The 22,177-nt window shown below is 43.4% G+C and overlaps 3 pseudogenes across 3 annotated transcripts; all 3 read right to left on the bottom strand.

Moving 5' to 3' along the window:
• Window positions 1–1,156: 1,156 nt before the first annotated feature.
• On the bottom strand, window positions 1,157–6,749 carry LOC309652776 (protein SET pseudogene; annotated as a pseudogene). The gene is made up of 2 exons: window positions 6,739–6,749; window positions 1,157–1,901 (listed from the first exon to the last, which is right to left on the bottom strand). The product of its transcript is annotated as a protein SET pseudogene (transcript).
• Window positions 6,750–8,789: 2,040 nt separating this feature from the next.
• On the bottom strand, window positions 8,790–9,611 carry LOC309652135 (protein SET pseudogene; annotated as a pseudogene). Its single transcript has one exon. The product of its transcript is annotated as a protein SET pseudogene (transcript).
• Window positions 9,612–16,427: 6,816 nt separating this feature from the next.
• LOC309652133 (protein SET pseudogene) lies at window positions 16,428–17,249 on the bottom strand (annotated as a pseudogene). Its single transcript has one exon. The product of its transcript is annotated as a protein SET pseudogene (transcript).
• Window positions 17,250–22,177: the final 4,928 nt, after the last annotated feature.

Genomic DNA, 22,177 nt, shown 5'->3' with positions numbered 1-22,177 from the left:
TTTTTTGGTGGTGTCTTTGTCTGGTTTTGGTATCAGGGTGATGGTGGCTTTATAGAATGTCTTTGGGAGTGTTCCCTTCTCTTCAGTTTTTTGGAAGAGTTTGAGAAGGATCAGTATAAATTCTTCTTCGTATGTTTGGTAGAATTTGCCTATGAAGCCATCTGGTCCTGGACTTTTGTTTGTGGGGGAGTTTTTTTAAAAATAAATTTATTTATTTTATTTACTTTATTTTTGGCTGCGCCGGGTCTTTGTTTTTGTGTGTGTGTGTGTGTGTACACATTTAGTTTTATTGTAACAAAGCAACTTGTACACTTTTAACGTTTCAAACTGAGCATCATCTTTCCTTTCCAGTGAAACAGAAAGAAAAATATAACACTAAACAGGAACGAAATTACAATAGAGAATGTCAATTGCAAATAAGATCCTACAGGTTCTGCTGATTCTCCCATCGAGTGGCAGGGCTCAAGTCATCATTAGGAGAGAATTTTATTTTAAAAGTGTCATCTTAAACTGCAAGGATGTCCGTTAAACATCACAATTAAACATGCCAAAGGAGAAGCCATGTTGTCAAAATGCCCACTTAACCCACCCAAACATCTCAAACCCACCCTTTGCTGACCTTCTATAACCCCATTTTTTTAAGTTTTTCTTTTCTTTTTTTAAACAAGAGAAAGTAGACAGATAGATGTTGGTAAATGCTAACTGTCCATATTCACATAGAGACACAGTGTAATCTCTGAGCCCAATATACAGAGAAAGGAGGAAAAAAGCTAGAATTCTATGCACTACTACACAGGGGCCTAGCACCCTCCAGCTTCCAGCAGAGCTAAGGGAGCAGAAGGTTTTTCTTTTTTCCCACAGAGCATGGTGGTGTTGATTCCGTAAAGTTTTTGTTGAGACAGGAAGGGATAAAAATGAATCTGGAACAGAAAGGGGTAGAGATTCTTTTCCCACTGAATTCTGCTCAAGGTATTTCCCCCCAAAATAAGTTGTGAGCCATGGTATAAAGGAGAAAAGAGACCTCAAACACAGGGCAACTGAGCACAAGAGGAGAAGGAGGAAAAAAAAAAAAAGACTGCAACTTGCTCCCAGGGACTGGAGAAAATTAAAAAAGGAAGGTTGGAATCCATCAGTGTTCCATTAGTCATCTTCTCCTTCATCTTCCTTCATCCTTATCCCCTTCTTCATCAATATCTTCCAGTCCTTCTTCCTCTTCATCATCATCATCATCTTCTTCTCCTTCCCCTTCCTCATCATCCATGTCCGGAACCAAGTGGTACTGTAATGGATTTGGCCAAATATCATCTTTGATGACCTCTCCTAACTCATCTGCACCTGCATCAGAATGAACAGTAAACCAGGTGAAGAAGCTTTCTGGTTCCTCATGCTGTCTCTTCCTGCTGGCTTTATTCTGCGTTTGACTTGCACGTTTTGTCAGATCCTTTCCGGATTTCCATTTGATTTCAGTAGACTTTGAAGATGGATCACCACTCTCATTCAGATGAAATTCTTTGGAGAGAACTTTAGTTTCGAAGTAAGGGTTTTCATCAAAATAAAAATCTATTCTGTAACCTGATTTACTATCTTCAAATTCTGTCACTTCGACTCTTGTCAAATAATGCAGCACCTCTTCATCCTCCTCCCCAAGCAGTGCAGACACTTGTGGATGGTGAACAAATGTTGTTACCCCAAAATTTGGGATTTTGGCGATCAATTCCGACCTCTTCTGAAAAAATGGTTGGCGGAGTTTGTTATATTTCTGTTCTACTTTCAAAATCTCCTCACTGGCTTGTTCGTTAAGTCTGTCTATTTCATTTTGTACTTCATCAATATGTTCAACTGCTTCTTGCTGTTCTTCTTCTTCCTTCGGCAAGTTCGGAGAAGCAGACGTTTCCTCTGGCCTGGAGGCAGGAGTCCGTCTCAGTTTCTTCGGTTTCGTTGCTTGGGGTGGAAGTGAAAACTGGTGTTTGGGGGCCATGCTGGGAGAAAAGCCAAGAATCCACCCAAGGGAAGAAGCTCGTACCGGGAGCTCTGAGAACTCTGCACTGGGCCTTTGTTGCTGTGCACAGGCTTTCTCTAGTTGTGGTGAGCAGGGGCTACTCTTCATTGCGGAGCTCGGGTCCTAGACACACAGGCTTCAGTAGTTGTGGCACATGGGCTCAGTAGTTGTGGCTCTTGGGCTCTAGAGCGCAGGCTCAGTAGTTGTGGCACACAGTCTTAGTTGCTCCGCAGCATGTGGGATCTTCCCGGATCAGGGATGGAACCCATGTCCCCTGCATTGGCAGGTGGATCCTCAACCACTGCACCACCAGGGAAGCCCTGTGGGAGAGTTTTTAAACTACAGATTCTAGTTCATCTCTAGTGATTGGTCTGTTCAAATTATCTGTTTCTTTTTGATTCAGTGAATGCAATCCCTCCCAAAATTCCATGGTATTTTCCCCCCAAATAGAGCAAATCCTCCTAATATCTGTGGGGAACCACAAAGGACCCCAAATAGCCAAAGAAACCCTGAAAAAAGAGAACGGGCTGGAGGCATCTCCCTCCCTGACGTCACACTCTGCTGAGAAGCTACAGTCACCAAAACAGTGTGGAACTGGCTCAAAACGGGCACAGGGACCAGAGGAACAGGACAGAGAGACCAGAATTCAACCCACACGGACGGGGTCGGTGAATTTATGACACAGGGACCAAGGACACACCAAGGAGCACGACACTCCCCACGATAAATGGTGCTGGGAAAACTGGACGCCCCATAACTCATGCTGGCTACCCTGCACACAAACCTGACCAAAAACCCAGCTTTCCACGCCAAGCCCTCCCTCGCTCACACGAAGACGGACCCCCTCAACGGTCAGTCGCCCACAGGAAGCTTCTCCCCACTTTTCCTCACCGTCTCTTCACCTTTTCCTCAGGCATCACCTGGGTCCTCAGGAAACCTAGTTCCCTAGTCAGCGTGGACGCAGCCCCACTTTGTCCTGAAGCCGAAACCCCAGCGAGTCCTAAGGAGACGGAGACCAAACTCCTCTCAGCAGAGACGGTGAGCCGGGCGTCCTACCCGAAGGCCCCCGCCCCCGCCCCCGCGCCTGAGGAGGCTCAACTCCTCTCAGCTGCCCTCACAATCGAGTTCGCAGGGAACGAGCATGCGCTGTGGGTCAGAGAGGCGAACTCGGCGCCACCCTGTGGTCAGTGCAGGAAGTGCAGGCCGCGCCTCCCTCACAGGTCACTGGAGGCAGCGTGCCCTACTGACAGGACTGCTGAATCCATTAAACTGGACATTCAAACTAAAATGGAGTCTCTATCCCAAAAGTTTTCTAAAAGTAGTTAAGGAACAATTAATTGGAAACCATTTGGAATGAAGTGAATGTAGATGCAAACTTTACAACTGATACCAAATTCACTCAAAGTTATTCAGAGGCAAATTTTATTTTAGTTTCTAATTTATGTTTGGCTGCGTTGGGTCTTCGTTGCTGCATGTGGGCTTTCTCTAGTTGCGTCGAGCGGGGCTACTCTTCGTTGCGGTGCACGGGCTTCTCATTGCGGTGGCTTCTCTTGCGGGCGAGCACGGGCTCTAGGCGCGCAGGCTTCAGTAGTTGTGCCGCGCAGGCTTGGTTGCTCTGCGGCATGTGGGAGCTTCCCGGACCAGGGCTCGAGCCCGTGTCCCCTGCATGGGCAGGCGGACTCTTAACCACTGCGTCACCAGGGAAGTCCCCACAGACAAATTTTAAATACAAAACTATTCAAGGGGCTTCCCTGGTGGTGCAGTGGTTGAGAATCTGCCTGCTAATGCAGGGGACACGGGTTCGAGCCCTGGTCTGGGAAGATCCCACATGCCGCGGAGCAACTAGGCCCGTGAGCCACAACTACTGAGCCTGCGCCTCTGGAGCCTGTGCTACGCAACAAGAGAGGCTGCGATAGTGAGAGGCCCGCACACCGCGATGAAGACTGGCCCCCGCTTGCCACAACTAGAGAAAGCCTTCGCACAGAAACGAAGACCCAACACGGCCAAAAATAAATTAATTAGTTAATCAGTTAAAACAAAAAAGCTGTCTCTCAAATTTAACTTCCAGAATATATTCAGGAAAAACGCATACGCCCATTTTGGCCAACCAAAGAAGCGGGCAATGCAAATCAACACTACAAAGAGGTATCACTTCGAATCAGAAAAAAGGACCATCCTCACAAAGGGTAAAAACCAGATATGCAGGACAAGGAGAGGAGAAAAGGGAGCCTTGTTACGCTGAAGGGGGGAATGTAAATTGCCAACGGCCACTCTGGAGAAGTGTGCTGTGTTTCCTAAAACATCTAAAAAACAGAGCTACAAAGCATAGGGCGCTTCCACTCATGGGCCTATATGTTGGAAAAACCAAAAATCCACAGAACGCAGGCACCCCGTTTACTGCTGCTATGTTGACAACAGCCTCGACTTGGGTACAGCTTAATAGTCCTTGGAAGGAAAAAATGGTGAAAGAAAATTTGGTACTTAAGGACAACGGAATATTACTCAGCCCTGAAATCAATGAAATGAGGCCAGTCGCAGCAACTCAGGGGGACTTATGTATGGTCATTGAGAGTGAAATAAGTTAGACAGCAAGAGAAACTTATCATAAGATATCACTTATAAAGGGAATCTAAAAATCGCCAACCATGAACTGAATTACAAACAGAACACCATCACACATTTACAAAACACACTTATGGCTGCTTAAGGGGAAAAGCGTGGTGCGGTGATGCATAAACCAGGAGGTTGAAATTGGCACAGATACCGTTCCATACGCCAATAATGTAATCGCCAAGACATACTCATTGTTCAAGGAACTGGACTCAGCACCCTCTATTCACAGAAAAAACATCTATCTGACTACTAGAAACTAGCAAAGTGATTGAGTTATACATATATATACATTCTTTTTTTATATTCTTTTCCGTTTATATTCTTTTCCGTTATGGTTTATCATAGTATACTGGATATAGTTCCCTGTGCTATACAGTAGGGCCTTGTTTATCCATTCCATGTTTAATAGTTTACATCTGTTAACCCCAACCTCCCATTCCATCCCTCCCCCAACCTCCTCCCCCTTGGCAGCCACAAGTCTGTTCTCTATGTCCATGAGTCTGTTTCTGTTTCATAGGTATGTTCATTTGTGTCATATTTTAGATTCCACATAGAAGTGATATCATATGGTATTTGTCTTTCTCTTTCTGACTTATTTCACTTAGTATGATAATCTCTAGTTGCATCCATGTTGCTGCAAATGGCATTATTTTGTTCTTTTTTATGGCTGAGTACTAGTGCATTGTATACATGTACCACATCTTCTTTATCCATTCATCTGTCAGTGGACACTTAGGTTGTTTCCCTGTCTTGGCTATTGTGAATAGTGCTGCTGTGAATATAGGGGTGCATGTATCTCTTTGGATTAGAGTTTTGTCTGGGTATATGCCCAGGAGTGGGATTGCTGGATCATATGGTAATTCAATTTTGAATTTTTTAAGGAACCTCCATACTGTTCTCCAAAGTGGCTGTACCAATTTACATTCCCACCAACAGTGTAAGAGGGTTCCCTTTTCTCCACATCCTCTCCAGCATTTGTTATTTGGAGAGTTTTTCATGATGGCCATTCTGACCAGTGTGAGATGGTACCTTATTGTAGTTTTGATGTTCATTTCTCTAATAATTAGTGATTTTGAGCATCTTTTCATGTGCCTATTAGCTATTTGTATTTCTTCTTTGAAGAAATGTCTTTTTAGGTCTTCTGCCCCTGTTTTGATTGGTTCATTTATTTTTTTGTTGTTGAGTTGTATGAGCTGTTCATATATTTTGGAAATCAAGCCCTTCTCGGTTGCGTTGCTTGCAAATATTTTCTCCCGTTTTGTAGGTCGTCTTTTCGTTTTGTTAATGGTTTCCTTTGCTGTGCAAAAGCTTGTATCTTTGATTAGGTCCCATTTGTTTATTTTTGCTTTTATTCCTATTGCCTTGGGAGACTGAGCTAAGAAAACATTGGTACAATTTATGTCAGAGAATGTTTTGCCTGTGTTCTCTTCTAGGAATTTTATGGTGTCACGTCTTCTGTTTAAGTCTTGAAGCCATTTTGAGTTTATTTTTGTGTATGGTGAGAGGGTGTGTTTTCAATTCATTGATTTACATGCAACTGTCCAACTTTCCCAGCACCACTTGCTGAAGAGACTTTTTCCCTTTGTATATGCTTGCCTTTTTTGTCAAAAACTAATTGACTATAGGTGTGTGGGTTAATTTCTGCGCTCTCTGTTCTGCTCCATTGATCCATATGTCTGTTTTTGTGCCAGTACCATGCTGTTTTGATTACTATAGCTTTGTAGTATTGTCTTAAGTCTGGGAGACCTAGGCCTGTTGCTTTGTTCTTTTTCTTCAGGATTGCTTTGGCAATTCTGGGTGTTTTATGGTTCCATATAAATTTTAGGATTATTTGTTCTAGTTCTGTGAAAAATGTCATGGGTCATTTGATAGGGATTGCATTACATCTGTAGATTGCTTTGGGTAGTGTAGTCATTTTAACAATATAAATTCTTCCAATCCAAGAGCATGGGCTATCTTTCCATTTCTTTGAATCATCTTCAGTTTCCTTTAACGTTGTACAGCTCTCAGCATACAAGTCTTGCACCTCCTTGGTCAGATTTATTCCTAAGTATTTTATTTTTGGAGGTGAATTTCTTTTTCAATATTTCTTTATTTGGCTGCGCCGGGTCTTGGCTGCCACGTGCGTGATCTTCATTGCTGCGTGCAGGATCTTTAGTTGCAGCATGTGGGATCATTAGTTGCGGCATGCGGGATCTTTATTTGCAGCATTCGCACTCTTACTTGTGGCATGTGAGACCTAGTTCCCTGACCAGGGATGGAACCCGGGCCCCCTGCATTGGGATTGTGGAGTCTTAGCCACTGGACCACCAGGGAAGTCCTGAGGGTGTGATTTTGGAAAGTATCGTTTATTTTACATTCCCTTTCTGATATTTCATTGTTGGTGTAAAGAAATGCAACCGATTTCTGTATGTTAATCTTGTATCCTGCTACGTTTCTGAATTCACTGATCAGTTCTCGTAGTTTTTGTGTGGAGTCTTTAGGGTTTTCTACATATAGAGTCATGTCATCTGCATATAATGATGATATTATCTCTTCCAATTTGGATACCTTTTATTTCTTTTTCTTGTCTGATTGCTGTGGCTAGGACTTCCAATACTATGTTGAATAGAAGAGGTGGAAGTGGGTATCCTTGTCTTATTCCAGAGTTTAGCGGGAGGGCTTTCAACTTTTCACCATTGAGTATTATATTGGCTCTGGGTTTGTCATAAATAGCTTTTATTATGTTGAGATGTATTCCCTCTATACCCACTTTGGTAAGAGTGTTTATCATGAATGGATGTTGAATTTTGTCAAGTGTTTTTTCTGCATCTATTGAGATGATCAAGTGGTTTTTGACTTTTGTTTATGTGGTGTATCACATTGATTGATTTGCATATGTTGAACCATCCTTATGAACCTGGGATGAATCCCACTTGCTTGTGGTGTATGATCTTTTTTATGTGTTGTTGGATCCAGTTTGCTATATTTGGTTGAGAATTTTTGCATCTATACTCATCAAAGATATTGGCCTTTAATTTTCTTTTTTGGTGGTGTCTTTGTCTGGTTTTGGTATCAGGGTGATGGTGGCTTTATAGAATGTCTTTGGGAGTGTTCCCTTCTCTTCAGTTTTTTGGAAGAGTTTGAGAAGGATCAGTATAAATTCTTCTTCGTATGTTTGGTAGAATTTGCCTATGAAGCCATCTGGTCCTGGACTTTTGTTTGTGGGGGAGTTTTTTTAAAAATAAATTTATTTATTTTATTTACTTTATTTTTGGCTGCGCCGGGTCTTTGTTTTTGTGTGTGTGTGTGTGTGTACACATTTAGTTTTATTGTAACAAAGCAACTTGTACACTTTTAACGTTTCAAACTGAGCATCATCTTTCCTTTCCAGTGAAACAGAAAGAAAAATATAACACTAAACAGGAACGAAATTACAATAGAGAATGTCAATTGCAAATAAGATCCTACAGGTTCTGCTGATTCTCCCATCGAGTGGCAGGGCTCAAGTCATCATTAGGAGAGAATTTTATTTTAAAAGTGTCATCTTAAACTGCAAGGATGTCCGTTAAACATCACAATTAAACATGCCAAAGGAGAAGCCATGTTGTCAAAATGCCCACTTAACCCACCCAAACATCTCAAACCCACCCTTTGCTGACCTTCTATAACCCCATTTTTTTAAGTTTTTCTTTTCTTTTTTTAAACAAGAGAAAGTAGACAGATAGATGTTGGTAAATGCTAACTGTCCATATTCACATAGAGACACAGTGTAATCTCTGAGCCCAATATACAGAGAAAGGAGGAAAAAAGCTAGAATTCTATGCACTACTACACAGGGGCCTAGCACCCTCCAGCTTCCAGCAGAGCTAAGGGAGCAGAAGGTTTTTCTTTTTTCCCACAGAGCATGGTGGTGTTGATTCCGTAAAGTTTTTGTTGAGACAGGAAGGGATAAAAATGAATCTGGAACAGAAAGGGGTAGAGATTCTTTTCCCACTGAATTCTGCTCAAGGTATTTCCCCCCAAAATAAGTTGTGAGCCATGGTATAAAGGAGAAAAGAGACCTCAAACACAGGGCAACTGAGCACAAGAGGAGAAGGAGGAAAAAAAAAAAAGACTGCAACTTGCTCCCAGGGACTGGAGAAAATTAAAAAAGGAAGGTTGGAATCCATCAGTGTTCCATTAGTCATCTTCTCCTTCATCTTCCTTCATCCTTATCCCCTTCTTCATCAATATCTTCCAGTCCTTCTTCCTCTTCATCATCATCATCATCTTCTTCTCCTTCCCCTTCCTCATCATCCATGTCCGGAACCAAGTGGTACTGTAATGGATTTGGCCAAATATCATCTTTGATGACCTCTCCTAACTCATCTGCACCTGCATCAGAATGATCAGTAAACCAGGTGAAGAAGCTTTCTGGTTCCTCATGCTGTCTCTTCCTGCTGGCTTTATTCTGCGTTTGACTTGCACGTTTTGTCAGATCCTTTCCGGATTTCCATTTGATTTCAGTGGACTTTGAAGATGGATCACCACTCTCATTCAGATGAAATTCTTTGGAGAGAACTTTAGTTTCGAAGTAAGGGTTTTCATCAAAATAAAAATCTATTCTGTAACCTGATTTACTACCTTCAAATTCTGTCACTTCGACTCTTGTCAAATAATGCAGCACCTCTTCATCCTCCTCCCCAAGCAGTGCAGACACTTGTGGATGGTGAACAAATGTTGTTACCCCAAAATTTGGGATTTTGGCGATCAATTCCGACCTCTTCTGAAAAAATGGTTGGCGGAGTTTGTTATATTTCTGTTCTACTTTCAAAATCTCCTCACTGGCTTGTTCGTTAAGTCTGTCTATTTCATTTTGTACTTCATCAATATGTTCAACTGCTTCGTGCTGTTCTTCTTCTTCCTTCGGCAAGTTCGGAGAAGCAGACGTTTCCTCTGGCCTGGAGGCAGGAGTCCGTCTCAGTTTCTTCGGTTTCGTTGCTTGGGGTGGAAGTGAAAACTGGTGTTTGGGGGCCATGCTGGGAGAAAAGCCAAGAATCCACCCAAGGGAAGAAGCTCGTACCGGGAGCTCTGAGAACTCTGCACTGGGCCTTTGTTGCTGTGCACAGGCTTTCTCTAGTTGTGGTGAGCAGGGGCTACTCTTCATTGCGGAGCTCGGGTCCTAGACACACAGGCTTCAGTAGTTGTGGCACATGGGCTCAGTAGTTGTGGCTCTTGGGCTCTAGAGCGCAGGCTCAGTAGTTGTGGCACACAGTCTTAGTTGCTCCGCAGCATGTGGGATCTTCCCGGATCAGGGATGGAACCCATGTCCCCTGCATTGGCAGGTGGATCCTCAACCACTGCACCACCAGGGAAGCCCTGTGGGAGAGTTTTTAAACTACAGATTCTAGTTCATCTCTAGTGATTGGTCTGTTCAAATTATCTGTTTCTTTTTGATTCAGTGAATGCAATCCCTCCCAAAATTTCATGGTATTTTCCCCCCAAATAGAGCAAATCCTCCTAATATCTGTGGGGAACCACAAAGGACCCCAAATAGCCAAAGAAACCCTGAAAAAAGAGAACGGGCTGGAGGCATCTCCCTCCCTGACGTCACACTCTGCTGAGAAGCTACAGTCACCAAAACAGTGTGGAACTGGCTCAAAACGGGCACAGGGACCAGAGGAACAGGACAGAGAGACCAGAATTCAACCCACACGGACGGGGTCGGTGAATTTATGACACAGGGACCAAGGACACACCAAGGAGCACGACACTCCCCACGATAAATGGTGCTGGGAAAACTGGACGCCCCATAACTCATGCTGGCTACCCTGCACACAAACCTGACCAAAAACCCAGCTTTCCACGCCAAGCCCTCCCTCGCTCACACGAAGACGGACCCCCTCAACGGTCAGTCGCCCACAGGAAGCTTCTCCCCACTTTTCCTCACCGTCTCTTCACCTTTTCCTCAGGCATCACCTGGGTCCTCAGGAAACCTAGTTCCCTAGTCAGCGTGGACGCAGCCCCACTTTGTCCTGAAGCCGAAACCCCAGCGAGTCCTAAGGAGACGGAGACCGAGCTCCTCTCAGCAGAGACGCTGAGCCGGGCGTCCTACCCGAAGGCCCCCGCCCCCGCCCCCGCCCCCACGCCTGAGGAGGCTCAACTCCTCTCAGCTGCCCTCACAATCGAGTTCGCAGGGAACGAGCATGCGCTGTGGGTCAGAGAGGCGAACTCGGCGCCACCCTGTGGTCAGTGCAGGAAGTGCAGGCCGCGCCTCCCTCACAGGTCACTGGAGGCAGCGTGCCCTACTGACAGGACTGCTGAATCCATTAAACTGGACATTCAAACTAAAATGGAGTCTCTATCCCAAAAGTTTTCTAAAAGTAGTTAAGGAACAATTAATTGGAAACGATTTGGAATGAAGTGAATGTAGATGCAAACTTTACAACTGATACCAAATTCACTCAAAGTTATTCAGAGGCAAATTTTATTTTAGTTTCTAATTTATGTTTGGCTGCGTTGGGTCTTCGTTGCTGCATGTGGGCTTTCTCTAGTTGCGTCGAGCAGGGCTACTCTTCGTTGCGGTGCACGGGCTTCTCATTGCGGTGCCTTCTCTTGCGGGCGAGCACGGGCTCTAGGCGCGCAGGCTTCAGTAGTTGTGCCGCACAGGCTTGGTTGCTCTGCGGCATGTGGGAGCTTCCCGGACCAGGGCTCGAGCCCGTGTCCCCTGCATGGGCAGGCGGACTCTTAACCACTGCGTCACCAGGGAAGTCCCCACAGACAAATTTTAAATACAAAACTATTCAAGGGGCTTCCCTGGTGGTGCAGTGGTTGAGAATCTGCCTGCTAATGCAGGGGACACGGGTTCGAGCCCTGGTCTGGGAAGATCCCACATGCCGCGGAGCAACTAGGCCCGTGAGCCACAACTACTGAGCCTGCGCCTCTGGAGCCTGTGCTACGCAACAAGAGAGGCCGCGATAGCGAGAGGCCCGCACACCGCGATGAAGACTGGCCCCCGCTTGCCACAACTAGAGAAAGCCTTCGCACAGAAACGAAGACCCAACACGGCCAAAAATAAATTAATTAATTAATCAATTAAAACAAAAAAGCTGTCTCTCAAATTTAACTTCCAGAATATATTCAGGAAAAACGCATACGCCCATTTTGGCCAACCAAAGAAGCGGGCAATGCAAATCAACACTACAAAGAGGTATCACTTCGAATCAGAAAAAAGGACCATCCTCACAAAGGGTAAAAACCAGATATGCAGGACAAGGAGAGGAGAAAAGGGAGCCTTGTTACGCTGAAGGGGGGAATGTAAATTGCCAACGGCCACTCTGGAGAAGTGTGCTGTGTTTCCTAAAACATCTAAAAAACAGAGCTACAAAGCATAGGGCGCTTCCACTCATGGGCCTATATGTTGGAAAAACCAAAAATCCACAGAACGCAGGCACCCCGTTTACTGCTGCTATGTTGACAACAGCCTCGACTTGGGTACAGCTTAATAGTCCTTGGAAGGAAAAAATGGTGAAAGAAAATTTGGTACTTAAGGACAACGGAATATTACTCAGCCCTGAAATCAATGAAATGAGGCCAGTCGCAGCAACTCAGGGGGACTTATGTATGGTCATTGAGAGTGAAATAAGTTAGACAGCAAGAGAAACTTATCATAAGATATCACTTATAAAGGGAATCTAAAAATCGCCAACCATGAACTGAATTACAAACAGAACACCATCACACATTTACAAAACACACTTATGGCTGCTTAAGGGGAAAAGCGTGGTGCGGTGATGCATAAACCAGGAGGTTGAAATTGGCACAGATACCGTTCCATACGCCAATAATGTAATCGCCAAGACATACTCATTGTTCAAGGAACTGGACTCAGCACCCTCTATTCACAGAAAAAACATCTATCTGACTACTAGAAACTAGCAAAGTGATTGAGTTATACATATATATACATTCTTTTTTTATATTCTTTTCCATTTATATTCTTTTCCGTTATGGTTTATCATAGTATACTGGATATAGTTCCCTGTGCTATACAGTAGGGCCTTGTTTATCCATTCCATGTTTAATAGTTTACATCTGTTAACCCCAACCTCCCATTCCATCCCTCCCCCAACCTCCTCCCCCTTGGCAGCCACAAGTCTGTTCTCTATGTCCATGAGTCTGTTTCTGTTTCATAGGTATGTTCATTTGTGTCGTATTTTAGATTCCACATAGAAGTGATATCATATGGTATTTGTCTTTCTCTTTCTGACTTATTTCACTTAGTATGATAATCTCTAGTTGCATCCATGTTGCTGCAAATGGCATTATTTTGTTCTTTTTTATGGCTGAGTACTAGTGCATTGTATACATGTACCACATCTTCTTTATCCATTCATCTGTCAGTGGACACTTAGGTTGTTTCCCTGTCTTGGCTATTGTGAATAGTGCTGCTGTGAATATAGGGGTGCATGTATCTCTTTGGATTAGAGTTTTGTCTGGGTATATGCCCAGGAGTGGGATTGCTGGATCATATGGTAATTCAATTTTGAATTTTTTAAGGAACCTCCATACTGTTCTCCAAAGTGGCTGTACCAATTTACATTCCCACCAACAGTGTAAGAGGGTTCCCTTTTCTCCACATCCTCTCCAGCATTTGTTATTTGGAGAGTTTTTCATGATGGCCATTCTGACCAGTGTGAGATGGTACCTTATTGTAGTTTTGATGTTCATTTCTCTAATAATTAGTGATTTTGAGCATCTTTTCATGTGCCTATTAGCTATTTGTATTTCTTCTTTGAAGAAATGTCTTTTTAGGTCTTCTGCCCCTGTTTTGATTGGTTCATTTATTTTTTTGTTGTTGAGTTGTATGAGCTGTTCATATATTTTGGAAATCAAGCCCTTCTCGGTTGCGTTGTTTGCAAATATTTTCTCCCGTTTTGTAGGTCGTCTTTTCGTTTTGTTAATGGTTTCCTTTGCTGTGCAAAAGCTTGTATCTTTGATTAGGTCCCATTTGTTTATTTTTGCTTTTATTCCTATTGCCTTGGGAGACTGAGCTAAGAAAACATTGGTACAATTTATGTCAGAGAATGTTTTGCCTGTGTTCTCTTCTAGGAATTTTATGGTGTCACGTCTTCTGTTTAAGTCTTGAAGCCATTTTGAGTTTATTTTTGTGTATGGTGAGAGGGTGTGTTTTCAATTCATTGATTTACATGCAACTGTCCAACTTTCCCAGCACCACTTGCTGAAGAGACTTTTTCCCTTTGTATATTCTTGCCTTTTTTGTCAAAAACTAATTGACTATAGGTGTGTGGGTTAATTTCTGCGCTCTCTGTTCTGCTCCATTGATCCATATGTCTGTTTTTGTGCCAATACCATGCTGTTTTGATTACTATAGCTTTGTAGTATTGTCTTAAGTCTGGGAGACCTATGCCTGTTGCTTTGTTCTTTTTCTTCAGGATTGCTTTGGCAATTCTGGGTGTTTTATGGTTCCATATAAATTTTAGGATTATTTGTTCTAGTTCTGTGAAAAATGTCGTGGGTCATTTGATAGGGATTGCATTACATCTGTAGATTGCTTTGGGTAGTGTAGTCATTTTAACAATATAAATTCTTCCAATCCAAGAGCATGGGCTATCTTTCCATTTCTTTGAATCATCTTCAGTTTCCTTTACCGTTGTACAGCTCTCAGCATACAAGTCTTGCACCTCCTTGGTCAGATTTATTCCTAAGTATTTTATTTTTGGAGGTGCATTTTTTTTCAATATTTCTTTATTTGGCTGCGCCGGGTCTTGGCTGCCACGTGCGGGATCTTCATTGCTGCGTGCAGGATCTTTAGTTGCGGCATGTGGGATCATTAGTTGCGGCATGCGGGATCTTTATTTGCGGCATTCGCACTCTTACTTGTGGCATGTGAGACCTAGTACCCTGACCAGGGATGGAACCCGGGCCCCCTGCATTGGGATTGTGGAGTCTTAGCCACTGGACCACCAGGGAAGTCCTGAGGGTGTGATTTTGGAAAGTATCGTTTATTTTACATTCCCTTTCTGATATTTCATTGTTGGTGTAAAGAAATGCAACCGATTTCTGTATGTTAATCTTGTATCCTGCTACGTTTCTGAATTCACTGATCAGTTCTCGTAGTTTTTGTGTGGAGTCTTTAGGGTTTTCTACATATAGAGTCATGTCATCTGCATATAATGACGATATTATCTCTTCCAATTTGGATACCTTTTATTTCTTTTTCTTGTCTGATTGCTGTGGCTAGGACTTCCAATACTATGTTGAATAGAAGAGGTGGAAGTGGGTATCCTTGTCTTATTCCAGAGTTTAGCGGGAGGGCTTTCAACTTTTCACCATTGAGTATTATATTGGCTCTGGGTTTGTCATAAATAGCTTTTATTATGTTGAGATGTATTCCCTCTATACCCACTTTGGTAAGAGTGTTTATCATGAATGGATGTTGAATTTTGTCAAGTGTTTTTTCTGCATCTATTGAGATGATCAAGTGGTTTTTGACTTTTGTTTATGTGGTGTATCACATTGATTGATTTGCCTATGTTGAACCATCCTTATGAACCTGGGATGAATCCCACTTGCTTGTGGTGTATGATCTTTTTTATGTGTTGTTGGATCCAGTTTGCTATATTTGGTTGAGAATTTTTGCATCTATACTCATCAAAGATATTGGCCTGTAATTTTCTTTTTTGGTGGTGTCTTTGTCTGGTTTTGGTATCAGGGTGATGGTGGCTTCATAGAATGTCTTTGGGAGTGTTCCCTTCTCTTCAGTTTTTTGGAAGAGTTTGAGAAGGATCAGTATAAGTTCTTCTTCGTATGTTTGGTAGAATTTGCCTATGAAGCCATCTGGTCCTGGACTTTTGTTTGTGGGGGAGTTTTTTTTAAAATAAATTTATTTATTTTATTTACTTTATTTTTGGCTGCGCCGGGTCTTTGTTTTTTTTTGTGTGTGTGTGTACACATTTAGTTTTATTGTAACAAAGCAACTTGTACACTTTTAACGTTTCAAACTGAGCATCATCTTTCCTTTCCAGTGAAACAGAAAGAAAAATATAACACTAAACAGGAACGAAATTACAATAGAGAATGTCAATTGCAAATAAGATCCTACAGGTTCTGCTGATTCTCCCATCGAGTGGCAGGGCTCAAGTCATCATTAGGAGAGAATTTTATTTTAAAAGTGTCATCTTAAACTGCAAGGATGTCCGTTAAACATCACAATTAAACATGCCAAAGGAGAAGCCATGTTGTCAAAATGCCCACTTAACCCACCCAAACATCTCAAACCCACCCTTTGCTGACCTTCTATAACCCCATTTTTTTAAGTTTTTCTTTTCTTTTTTTAAACAAGAGAAAGTAGACAGATAGATGTTGGTAAATGCTAACTGTCCATATTCACATAGAGACACAGTGTAATCTCTGAGCCCAATATACAGAGAAAGGAGGAAAAAAGCTAGAATTCTATGCACTACTACACAGGGGCCTAGCACTCTCCAGCTTCCAGCAGAGCTAAGGGAGCAGAAGGTTTTTCTTTTTTCCCACAGAGCATGGTGGTGTTGATTCCGTAAAGTTTTTGTTGAGACAGGAAGGGATAAAAATGAATCTGGAACAGAAAGGGGTAGAGATTCTTTTCCCACTGAATTCTGCTCAAGGTATTTCCCCCCAAAATAAGTTGTGAGCCATGGTATAAAGGAGAAAAGAGACCTCAAACACAGGGCAACTGAGCACAAGAGGAGAAGGAGGAAAAAAAAAAAAAAGACTGCAACTTGCTCCCAGGGACTGGAGAAAATTAAAAAAGGAAGGTTGGAATCCATCAGTGTTCCATTAGTCATCTTCTCCTTCATCTTCCTTCATCCTTATCCCCTTCTTCATCAATATCTTCCAGTCCTTCTTCCTCTTCATCATCATCATCATCTTCTTCTCCTTCCCCTTCCTCATCATCCATGTCCGGAACCAAGTGGTACTGTAATGGATTTGGCCAAATATCATCTTTGATGACCTCTCCTAACTCATCTGCACCTGCATCAGAATGATCAGTAAACCAGGTGAAGAAGCTTTCTGGTTCCTCATGCTGTCTCTTCCTGCTGGCTTTATTCTGCGTTTGACTTGCACGTTTTGTCAGATCCTTTCCGGATTTCCATTTGATTTCAGTGGACTTTGAAGATGGATCACCACTCTCATTCAGATGAAATTCTTTGGAGAGAACTTTAGTTTCGAAGTAAGGGTTTTCATCAAAATAAAAATCTATTCTGTAACCTGATTTACTACCTTCAAATTCTGTCACTTCGACTCTTGTCAAATAATGCAGCACCTCTTCATCCTCCTCCCCAAGCAGTGCAGACACTTGTGGATGGTGAACAAATGTTGTTACCCCAAAATTTGGGATTTTGGCGATCAATTCCGACCTCTTCTGAAAAAATGGTTGGCGGAGTTTGTTATATTTCTGTTCTACTTTCAAAATCTCCTCACTGGCTTGTTCGTTAAGTCTGTCTATTTCATTTTGTACTTCATCAATATGTTCAACTGCTTCGTGCTGTTCTTCTTCTTCCTTCGGCAAGTTCGGAGAAGCAGACGTTTCCTCTGGCCTGGAGGCAGGAGTCCGTCTCAGTTTCTTCGGTTTCGTTGCTTGGGGTGGAAGTGAAAACTGGTGTTTGGGGGCCATGCTGGGAGAAAAGCCAAGAATCCACCCAAGGGAAGAAGCTCGTACCGGGAGCTCTGAGAACTCTGCACTGGGCCTTTGTTGCTGTGCACAGGCTTTCTCTAGTTGTGGTGAGCAGGGGCTACTCTTCATTGCGGAGCTCGGGTCCTAGACACACAGGCTTCAGTAGTTGTGGCACATGGGCTCAGTAGTTGTGGCTCTTGGGCTCTAGAGCGCAGGCTCAGTAGTTGTGGCACACAGTCTTAGTTGCTCCGCAGCATGTGGGATCTTCCCGGATCAGGGATGGAACCCATGTCCCCTGCATTGGCAGGTGGATCCTCAACCACTGCACCACCAGGGAAGCCCTGTGGGAGAGTTTTTAAACTACAGATTCTAGTTCATCTCTAGTGATTGGTCTGTTCAAATTATCTGTTTCTTTTTGATTCAGTGAATGCAATCCCTCCCAAAATTCCATGGTATTTTCCCCCCAAATAGAGCAAATCCTCCTAATATCTGTGGGGAACCACAAAGGACCCCAAATAGCCAAAGAAACCCTGAAAAAAGAGAACGGGCTGGAGGCATCTCCCTCCCTGACGTCACACTCTGCTGAGAAGCTACAGTCACCAAAACAGTGTGGAACTGGCTCAAAACGGGCACAGGGACCAGAGGAACAGGACAGAGAGACCAGAATTCAACCCACACGGACGGGGTCGGTGAATTTATGACACAGGGACCAAGGACACACCAAGGAGCACGACACTCCCCACGATAAATGGTGCTGGGAAAACTGGACGCCCCATAACTCATGCTGGCTACCCTGCACACAAACCTGACCAAAAACCCAGCTTTCCACGCCAAGCCCTCCCTCGCTCACACGAAGACGGACCCCCTCAACGGTCAGTCGCCCACAGGAAGCTTCTCCCCACTTTTCCTCACCGTCTCTTCACCTTTTCCTCAGGCATCACCTGGGTCCTCAGGAAACCTAGTTCCCTAGTCAGCGTGGACGCAGCCCCACTTTGTCCTGAAGCCGAAACCCCAGCGAGTGCTAAGGAGACGGAGACCAAACTCCTCTCAGCAGAGACGGTGAGCCGGGCGTCCTACCCGAAGGCCCCCGCCCCCGCCCCCGCGCCTGAGGAGGCTCAACTCCTCTCAGCTGCCCTCACAATCGAGTTCGCAGGGAACGAGCATGCGCTGTGGGTCAGAGAGGCGAACTCGGCGCCACCCTGTGGTCAGTGCAGGAAGTGCAGGCCGCGCCTCCCTCACAGGTCACTGGAGGCAGCGTGCCCTACTGACAGGACTGCTGAATCCATTAAACTGGACATTCAAACTAAAATGGAGTCTCTATCCCAAAAGTTTTCTAAAAGTAGTTAAGGAACAATTAATTGGAAACCATTTGGAATGAAGTGAATGTAGATGCAAACTTTACAACTGATACCAAATTCACTCAAAGTTATTCAGAGGCAAATTTTATTTTAGTTTCTAATTTATGTTTGGCTGCGTTGGGTCTTCGTTGCTGCATGTGGGCTTTCTCTAGTTGCGTCGAGCGGGGCTACTCTTCGTTGCGGTGCACGGGCTTCTCATTGCGGTGGCTTCTCTTGCGGGCGAGCACGGGCTCTAGGCGCGCAGGCTTCAGTAGTTGTGCCGCGCAGGCTTGGTTGCTCTGCGGCATGTGGGAGCTTCCCGGACCAGGGCTCGAGCCCGTGTCCCCTGCATGGGCAGGCGGACTCTTAACCACTGCGTCACCAGGGAAGTCCCCACAGACAAATTTTAAATACAAAACTATTCAAGGGGCTTCCCTGGTGGTGCAGTGGTTGAGAATCTGCCTGCTAATGCAGGGGACATGGGTTCGAGCCCTGGTCTGGGAAGATCCCACATGCCGCGGAGCAACTAGGCCCGTGAGCCACAACTACTGAGCCTGCGCCTCTGGAGCCTGTGCTACGCAACAAGAGAGGCTGCGATAGTGAGAGGCCCGCACACCGCGATGAAGACTGGCCCCCGCTTGCCACAACTAGAGAAAGCCTTCGCACAGAAACGAAGACCCAACACGGCCAAAAATAAATTAATTAGTTAATCAGTTAAAACAAAAAAGCTGTCTCTCAAATTTAACTTCCAGAATATATTCAGGAAAAACGCATACGCCCATTTTGGCCAACCAAAGAAGCGGGCAATGCAAATCAACACTACAAAGAGGTATCACTTCGAATCAGAAAAAAGGACCATCCTCACAAAGGGTAAAAACCAGATATGCAGGACAAGGAGAGGAGAAAAGGGAGCCTTGTTACGCTGAAGGGGGGAATGTAAATTGCCAACGGCCACTCTGGAGAAGTGTGCTGTGTTTCCTAAAACATCTAAAAAACAGAGCTACAAAGCATAGGGCGCTTCCACTCATGGGCCTATATGTTGGAAAAACCAAAAATCCACAGAACGCAGGCACCCCGTTTACTGCTGCTATGTTGACAACAGCCTCGACTTGGGTACAGCTTAATAGTCCTTGGAAGGAAAAAATGGTGAAAGAAAATTTGGTACTTAAGGACAACGGAATATTACTCAGCCCTGAAATCAATGAAATGAGGCCAGTCGCAGCAACTCAGGGGGACTTATGTATGGTCATTGAGAGTGAAATAAGTTAGACAGCAAGAGAAACTTATCATAAGATATCACTTATAAAGGGAATCTAAAAATCGCCAACCATGAACTGAATTACAAACAGAACACCATCAGACATTTACAAAACACACTTATGGCTGCTTAAGGGGAAAAGCGTGGTGCGGTGATGCATAAACCAGGAGGTTGAAATTGGCACAGATACCGTTCCATACGCCAATAATGTAATCGCCAAGACATACTCATTGTTCAAGGAACTGGACTCAGCACCCTCTATTCACAGAAAAAACATCTATCTGACTACTAGAAACTAGCAAAGTGATTGAGTTATACATATATATACATTCTTTTTTTATATTCTTTTCCGTTTATATTCTTTTCCGTTATGGTTTATCATAGTATACTGGATATAGTTCCCTGTGCTATACAGTAGGGCCTTGTTTATCCATTCCATGTTTAATAGTTTACATCTGTTAACCCCAACCTCCCATTCCATCCCTCCCCCAACCTCCTCCCCCTTGGCAGCCACAAGTCTGTTCTCTATGTCCATGAGTCTGTTTCTGTTTCATAGGTATGTTCATTTGTGTCATATTTTAGATTCCACATAGAAGTGATATCATATGGTATTTGTCTTTCTCTTTCTGACTTATTTCACTTAGTATGATAATCTCTAGTTGCATCCATGTTGCTGCAAATGGCATTATTTTGTTCTTTTTTATGGCTGAGTACTAGTGCATTGTATACATGTACCACATCTTCTTTATCCATTCATCTGTCAGTGGACACTTAGGTTGTTTCCCTGTCTTGGCTATTGTGAATAGTGCTGCTGTGAATATAGGGGTGCATGTATCTCTTTGGATTAGGGTTTTGTCTGGGTATATGCCCAGGAGTGGGATTGCTGGATCATATGGTAATTCAATTTTGAATTTTTTAAGGAACCTCCATACTGTTCTCCAAAGTGGCTGTACCAATTTACATTCCCACCAACAGTGTAAGAGGGTTCCCTTTTCTCCACATCCTCTCCAGCATTTGTTATTTGGAGAGTTTTTCATGATGGCCATTCTGACCAGTGTGAGATGGTACCTTATTGTAGTTTTGATGTTCATTTCTCTAATAATTAGTGATTTTGAGCATCTTTTCATGTGCCTATTAGCTATTTGTATTTCTTCTTTGAAGAAATGTCTTTTTAGGTCTTCTGCCCCTGTTTTGATTGGTTCATTTATTTTTTTGTTGTTGAGTTGTATGAGCTGTTCATATATTTTGGAAATCAAGCCCTTCTCGGTTGCGTTGTTTGCAAATATTTTCTCCCGTTTTGTAGGTCGTCTTTTCGTTTTGTTAATGGTTTCCTTTGCTGTGCAAAAGCTTGTATCTTTGATTAGGTCCCATTTGTTTATTTTTGCTTTTATTCCTATTGCCTTGGGAGACTGAGCTAAGAAAACATTGGTACAATTTATGTCAGAGAATGTTTTGCCTGTGTTCTCTTCTAGGAATTTTATGGTGTCACGTCTTCTGTTTAAGTCTTGAAGCCATTTTGAGTTTATTTTTGTGTATGGTGAGAGGGTGTGTTTTCAATTCATTGATTTACATGCAACTGTCCAACTTTCCCAGCACCACTTGCTGAAGAGACTTTTTCCCTTTGTATATTCTTGCCTTTTTTGTCAAAAACTAATTGACTATAGGTGTGTGGGTTAATTTCTGCGCTCTCTGTTCTGCTCCATTGATCCATATGTCTGTTTTTGTGCCAATACCATGCTGTTTTGATTACTATAGCTTTGTAGTATTGTCTTAAGTCTGGGAGACCTATGCCTGTTGCTTTGTTCTTTTTCTTCAGGATTGCTTTGGCAATTCTGGGTGTTTTATGGTTCCATATAAATTTTAGGATTATTTGTTCTAGTTCTGTGAAAAATGTCATGGGTCATTTGATAGGGATTGCATTACATCTGTAGATTGCTTTGGGTAGTGTAGTCATTTTAACAATATAAATTCTTCCAATCCAAGAGCATGGGCTATCTTTCCATTTCTTTGAATCATCTTCAGTTTCCTTTACCGTTGTACAGCTCTCAGCATACAAGTCTTGCACCTCCTTGGTCAGATTTATTCCTAAGTATTTTATTTTTGGAGGTGCATTTTTTTTCAATATTTCTTTATTTGGCTGCGCCGGGTCTTGGCTGCCACGTGCGGGACCTTCATTGCTGCGTGCAGGATCTTTAGTTGCGGCATGTGGGATCATTAGTTGCGGCATGCGGGATCTTTATTTGCGGCATTCGCACTCTTACTTGTGGCATGTGAGACCTAGTTCCCTGACCAGGGATGGAACCCGGGCCCCCTGCATTGGGATTGTGGAGTCT

The sequence above is a fragment of the Balaenoptera physalus genome (assembly GCF_965194825.1).
Source record: "Balaenoptera physalus genome assembly, chromosome: X".
NCBI classification, from domain to species: domain Eukaryota; kingdom Metazoa; phylum Chordata; class Mammalia; order Artiodactyla; family Balaenopteridae; genus Balaenoptera; species Balaenoptera physalus.
This window is presented reverse-complemented; position numbering and strand designations above follow the sequence as displayed.